Source organism: Trachypithecus francoisi, unplaced genomic scaffold, assembly GCF_009764315.1.
Source record: "Trachypithecus francoisi isolate TF-2019V2 unplaced genomic scaffold, Tfra_2.0 Lachesis_group11, whole genome shotgun sequence".
Lineage (NCBI taxonomy): Eukaryota > Metazoa > Chordata > Mammalia > Primates > Cercopithecidae > Trachypithecus > Trachypithecus francoisi.
The window spans coordinates 85,968,770-85,976,088 of NW_022681456.1; positions in this window are offsets into that span (position 1 = coordinate 85,968,770).

The following is a 7,319-nucleotide window of genomic DNA, read 5'->3' on the forward strand; positions in this document are numbered from 1 at the left end:
AGCCTGACCAACATGGTGAAACTCCGTCTCTACTGAAAATACAAAAATTAGCCAGGCGTGGTGGCAGGCGCCTGTAATCCCAGCTACTCAGGAGGCTGAGGCAGGAGCATCACTTGAACCCAGGAGGAGGAGGTTGCAGTGAGCCAAGATCAAGACATTGCTCTCCAGCCTGGGCCACAGAGCGAAACTCTGTCTCAACAAACAAACAAACAAACAAAACTGCTTGTTGCATTCATTTTGCACCAAGCTTATGGCCCATTCTTCTGAGTTCTGGCTTGGGGCCCTACAGTCACCTCTCACCCTGCACCACCCCCAGCTTGGTCTGATTCCATTTAATTTCATAGTCTATAGATTGCCCACAATGTGCTGGGAACATACTACACAGAGACCACATATTAATAGGGGAGACAGACACAACTAACTACACACTAAACTTAATGCATGATTTAAGAGCTACAAAGTGTCTAGAAACCACCAAGAAAGGAAAGATTTTAACAGTAGGATCACATCTAAATATTCAGCATCTTATGAAAGATTCTTTGCAGACTGGTCCTCATAATGATGATAATATACTTTCCTTGACTTGAAGATGCACACTTTTCATACTTTGGTGTTTCTGAGATTCAGCTGCATCTTACAATTGATGTGTGCATTTCATGTGGTTCATTCTGCTTGCCAAAAAAGAAAAGAGCTGACAATGAACAGACAGCTCAGTTTTTTTTCAACTGATGGCAATCTAGACAGAGGGAAATATATTAATAATAACACAGCACTAATGGGCTAGACAATATGCCAAATGTTATAGGAACATCTCATTTAATCCTCACAACCAACCTAACATAGAGAACAATTGTCAAAGCCATTTTCCAGGCAAAGAAACAAAGAGAAATAGCTTTCCCAAGGTCACGGCAGGCGAGGAGCAGAGTTTGGATTCAAATTCAACCCTGTTTGGGTCCAGAGTCCATGATCTTAATCTCAAATGCTACCTGTTCACATCTCTCTTCCTTTACTAAACTGGTTCCTCTGCTGGGAAGACTTCTGCCACTCCTTGTTCTAAGACTTGCTTTCTAGATAAGACAGGGTCAAATGGGCAGCGTCAAATATACCCAGGGCCCAGTACAGTGCCTGGAAAACAACTGTTGTTGGCTGAGCTGCTTAAAAAATGTGTTTTCCCTACTTGGTTGAGATATAGAGAAAGCTTTGCAGACTTTTAAATAATCATTTATTGAGTACAAACTACTGACATAATATTGGCTAAGAGCTTTATATGCTCTTATACTTTTTGTGAGAAATGAGAAAATCAGTGTAAAACACTTAAAATAGCATATGGAACATTGTAAGGACTCAATCACGTTATTACTTTTATTATTATCACAATTTAACCATTGTGAAAATTCACTGAGTAGTTACTATGATTGTCAGTATTCTATAAATAAGGCAACTGAGTAATAGAAGACGAAGTAACGTATTCACTGTCGAACAGACAATGAATGACAGATTTTGATCATTTATGTGTATGTATCAAATCTTACCTCATGGGTACATTTTTCATAATTTTACACAGTGCAGGAGAGATCTGTGCCTGTTCTCTAGACTTCTGGTGCCTGTTAGCTCTTCTGTACAATCATGCTCGAGCTGCTCACTGATCTTTAGGTGCTGCTGAACTCCAGGTTTTCTTGTTATTTAAATCTTTTATTCAGCCTCTCTGCTCCCAAACCTGGGAGATCTGAAAGAAAAACCTGGCTGACTACGGTTGTGTCTCTGTCCAAGACTGCTGTTCTGCTGACATTTCTCTGAGATCTATAGCAATTCTGTCTGCGTCCCAAGCCATGGCTTTGGTGAGCTGCTTAAAATTGGCAATCAGATCTCTGATTTGACCATAAAGACACATGCATGCATCCCAGCACTTTTCACAATAGCAAAGACATGGAATCAACCTAGATGCCCATTAACAGTAGACTGGATAAAGAAAATGTGGTATAGACACACCATAGAATACTATGCTGCCATAAAAAGAATGAAATCATAGATTTTGGAGCAACATGGATGCAGCGGGTGGCCATTATCCTACACGAATTAATATAGGAACAAATCCTGCATGTTCTCATTTATAAGTGAGAGGTAAGCATTGACTACACGGAGACAAAAAGAGGAGAGCAATAGGCACCAGGCCTAGTTGAGGTTGGAGGACGGGATTGAGAAACTGCCTGTCTGGTACTATGCTCACTACCTGGATGACGAAGTTATTTGTACACCAAACTCCAGTGACATGCAATTTACCCACGTAACAAACCTGCACAGGTACCCTCTGAACCTAAAAGTTGGAAGGAAAGACAAACCCAAAAAGAAGCCCCTATGCTTTGAAGAAACTTGCAATAGTCAAAACTTGGCATTCTAAAGCTGAGCCACAAGGAAGCAGCAGTGATCCTAGCCATAAGATCTGAAGATGCTGGCATATTTATTCTAAAGCCTTCCCTAGACTTACAACCGTGAGCTTTGCGTATTTCATTTACTAAGTTACTGTAGTTACCCAACAGTATTTTAAAAATAAGATATCTGGAATTTATTTTGCAAAGAAATAATTTCAATCTTAAAAAGAAAGTCAAAGTATAATTTTGCATTTTTCTTTTAACACTTATTTTATTCTAAATAACTTTCCTCTTAGGTGCATTAAAGAAAGAAGGAAAGAGATAGAGAAGAAGGGGCAGGAGGAGAGAAAGCAGGCCACAGGCTTTATTCTTAGCAATCAGACCTGCTCAGGCAAACCCCACATTAGGCCTTCCTAATCTGCCTGCAGTTTGTGATAGTCTTCATCTTGTCTCTATGTCAGGTAAAAATGACTATGCAACCTGTTCAATCTGATTAATCTAATTAAAGAACTGTCTTGGCGGAGTGCGGTGGTTCACGCCTGTAATCCCAGCACTTTGGGAGGCCGAGGCGGGCAGATCACGATGTCAAGAGATCAAGACCATCCTGGCTATCATGGTGAAACCCTGTCTCTAGTAAAAACACAAAAAAAAATTTAGCTGGATGTGGTGGTGCATGCCTGTAGTCCCAGCTACTCAGGAGGCTGAGGCAGGAGAATCACTTGAACCCGGGAGGCAGAGGTTGCAGCGAGCCGAGATTGCACCACTGCACTCCAGCCTGGTAACAGAGCGAGACTCTATCTCAAAAAAAAAAAAAAAAAAAAAAAAAGAGAACTGTCTTGATTTTGCTTCCTGTAATTTAGAGCCCCTGATTTATTTTCAACAGTAACAGGAGTTCCCTGACCTCGTGGTATCCTGATGCTCCAAAGCTACTGAAGTCTTCAAGTACAATTAATCTAAGAAGGCATTTCTTTTTTCAGTTTGGTTGAGAAGTAAAATATCACCTTCTTTGTTTTCTCAAGGTCAGAATAAATGAGCTATGAATGATTACATGTATATGGATATAGATAGATGAATATAGATATATTATGCTTATATGTTTCATACCTATAGTGTGTTTGAAACAGGCAATGTGCAAAATATTTTGTTTTATTTTTTAAAAAACACCTTAGGTTTAAATAAACTTGAGGATAAATCCTGACTCTTCATTATCTTTAAATTTCTAGCTGTGAGGCACTGGGCAAATTAGTTTCTTTGAATATCAGAACATGAATATATATATATATATATATTTATTTATTTATTTATTTATTTCCAACTTTTACTTTAAGTTCAGGAGTACATGTGCAGGATGTGCAGGTTTGTTGCGTAGGTAAACACGTGCCATGATGGTTTGCTGCACAGATCATCTCATCACCTACCTAGGTATTGAGCTCAGCATCCACTAGCTATTCTTCCTGATCCTCTTCCTCTTCCCATCCCCCACCCTCCAATAGGTCTCAATGTGTGCTGTTGCTCACTGTGTATCCATGTGTTCTCATCATTCAGCTCCCACTTATAAGTGAGAACACGTGGTGTTTGGTTGTCTGTTCCCACATTAGTTTACCAAGGATAATGGTCTCCAGCTCCATCCACATCCCTGCAAAGGACATGATCTCAGTCCTTTTTATGGCTGCATAGTATTCCATCGTGTATGTGCCACATTTTCCTTATCCAGTTTATCATTGATGGGCATTTAGCTTGATTCCATGTCTTTGCTAATGTGAATAGTGCTTCGGTGAACAGACATGTGCATGTGTCTTTATAACAGAATGATTTATATTCCTTTGGGTATATACCCAGTAATGGGATTGCTGGGTTGGATGATATTTCTGGCTTAGGTCTTTGAGGAATCATCACACTATCTTCCACAATGGTTGAACTAATTTACACTCCCACCAACAGCGTAAAAGTGTTCCTTTTTCACCACAATCTTGCTAGTGTCTGTTATTTCGTAACTTTTTAATAATAGCCATTCTGGTGTGAGATGGTATTTCATTGTGGTTTTGATTTGCATTTCTCTAATGATCGGTGATGTTGAGCTTTTTTTCATATGTTTGTTCACCACATGTATGTATTCTTTTGTGATGTGTCTGTTCATGTCCTTTGCCCACTTTTTAATGGAGTTGTTTTTTTTTTATTGTACATTTGTTTAAGTTCCTTGTAGATGTTGGATACTAGACTTTTGTCAGATGCATAGATTGCAAAAATTTTCTTCCATTCTGTGGGTTGTCTATTTACTCCATTGCTAGTTTTTGTTGTTGTTGTTGTTTTGTGTTTTTTTTTCTTTGCAGAAGCTCTTTAGTTTAATTAGATCCCATTTGTCAATTTTTGCTTTAGTTGCAATTGCTTTTAGCATTTTTGTCATGAAATCCTTGCCTGTGCCTATGTCCTGAATGGTATTGCCTAAGTTTTCTTGTAGAGTTTTTATAGTTTTGGGTTTTACATTTAAGTCTTTAATCTATCTTTAGTTGATTTTTGCATATGGGGTAAGGAAGGGGTCCAGTTTCAACTATCTGCATATGGCTAGCCAGTTCTCCCAGCACCATTTATTAAATAGGAAATCCTTTCCCCATTGCTTGTTTTTGTCAGGTTTGTTGAAGATCAGATGGTTGTAGGTGTGTGGTCTTATTTCTGGGTTCTCTATTCCATTCCATTGGTCTGTGTGTCTGTTCTTGCACCAATACTAGGCTATTTTTGTTACTGTAGCCCTGCAGTATAGTTTGAATTTGGGTAGAGTGATACTTCCAGCTTTGTTCTTTTTGCTTAGGATTGCCTTGGCCACTTGAGCTATTTTTTGGTTCCACATGAATTTTAAAATAGGTTTTTCTAATTCTGTGAAGAATATCAATGGTAGTTTAATGGGAATAGCATTGAATCTATAAATTATTTTGGACAGTATGGCCATTTTCACAATACTGATTCTTCCTATTTATAAGCATGGAATGTTTTTCCGTTTGTGCCATTTCCGATTTCTTTGAGCAGTGGTTTGCAGTTCTCCTTGAAGAAGTCCTTTGCTTCCCTTCTTAGCTGTATTCCTAGGTATTTTATTCATATTATGGCAATTGTGAATGGGAGGCCATTTGTGATTTGGCTGTTGGCTTGCCTGTTGTTGGTGTATAGGAATGCTAGTGATTTTTGCACATTAATTTTTGTATCCTGAGACTTTGCTGAGGTTGCTTATCACCTTAAGAAGCTTTTGGGCTGAGATGATTGGGTTTTCTAGAAATAGGATTATGTCATCTGCAAACAAAGATAGTTTGACTTCCGCTTTCCTATTTGAATATCTTTTATTTCTTTCTCTTGCCTGATTGCCCTGGTCAGAACTTCTAATACTATATTGCATAGGAGTGGCAAGGGAGGGCAACCTTGTCTTGTGCTGGTTTTCAAGGGGGGAATGCTTCCAGCTTTGCCCATTCAGTATGATATTGGCTGTGGGTTTGTCATATGTGGCCCTTATTGTTTTGAGGTATGTTCCTTCAAAACCTAGTTTATTGAGAGGTTTTCTTTAAATACGAAGGGATGTTGAATTTTATCAAAGGCTTTTTATGGATCTATTGAGATAATCATGTGGTTATTCTTTTTAGTTCTGTTTATGTGATGTACCACATTTACTGATTTGTGTATGTTGAACCAACCTTGCATATCAGGCAACCAACCATGCCCGATGATCATGGCAGATAAACTTTTTGATGTGCTGCTGGATTTGGTCAGGTAGTATTTTATTGAGGATTTTTTCTTTGATGTTCATCAAGGATATTGGCCTGAAGTTTTCTCTCTCTCTTTTTTTAAATATCTTTGCCAGGCTTTGGTATCAGGATGAGCTGGCCTCATAGAATGAGCTAGGAAGGAGCCCCTCCTTTTCCATTTTTGTAATAGTTTCAGTAGGAATTGTGCCAGCCCTTCATTGTACCTCTGGTAGAATTTAGCTGTGAATTCATCTGGTCTTGGCCTTTTTTTGGTTGCTAGGCTATTTATTACTGCCTCAATTTCAGAACTTGTTATTAGTCTGTTCCAGGATTCAGTTTCTTCCTGGTTAAGCGTTGGGAGGGTGTATGTGTCCAGGAACTTACCCATTTCTTCTAGATGTTCTAGTTTATGTGCACAGAGGTGTTGATAATATTCTCTCATAGTTGTTTGTATTTCTCTGGGGTCAGTGGTAATATCCCCCTTATTATTTCTGATTGTGTTTATTTGAAACTTCTTTATTTTCTTCTTTATTAGTCTAGCTAGCAGTCTATTTTATTATTTTTTCTGAAAAACCTGGCTCCTGGATTCATTGATCTTTTGAAGGGATTTTTCATGTCTCTATCTCTTTCAGTTCAGCCTAGATCATGGCTATTTCTAGTGTTCTGCTAGCTTTGGGGTTGGTTTGCTCTTGGTTCTCTAGTTCTTTTAGTTGTGATGTGAGGTTATTAACTTGAGATCTTTTTAGCTTTTTTTTTTTTTTTTTCCAGGCAGTTTCTTTTTTTCTTTTTTTTTAATATTATTATTATACTTTAAGTTCTAGGGTACATGTTCATAGCGTGCAGGTTTGTTACATATGTATACTTGTGCCATGTTGGTGTGCTGCATCCATCAACTCGTCAGCACCCATCAACTCATCATTTACATCAGGTATAACTCCCAATGCATCCCTCTCCCCTCCCCCCTCCCCATGATAGGCCCTGGTGTGTGATGTTCCCCTTCCCGAGTCCAAGTGATCTCATTGTTCAGTTCCCACCTATGAGTGAGAACATGCAGTGTTTGGTTTTCTGTTCTTGCGATAGTTTGCTGAGAATGATGGTTTCCAGCTGCATCCATGTCCCTACAAAGGACAGAAACTCATCCTTTTTTATGGCTGCGTAGTATTCCATAGTGTATATGTGCCACATTTTCTTAATCCAGTCTGTCACTGATGGACATTTGGGTTGA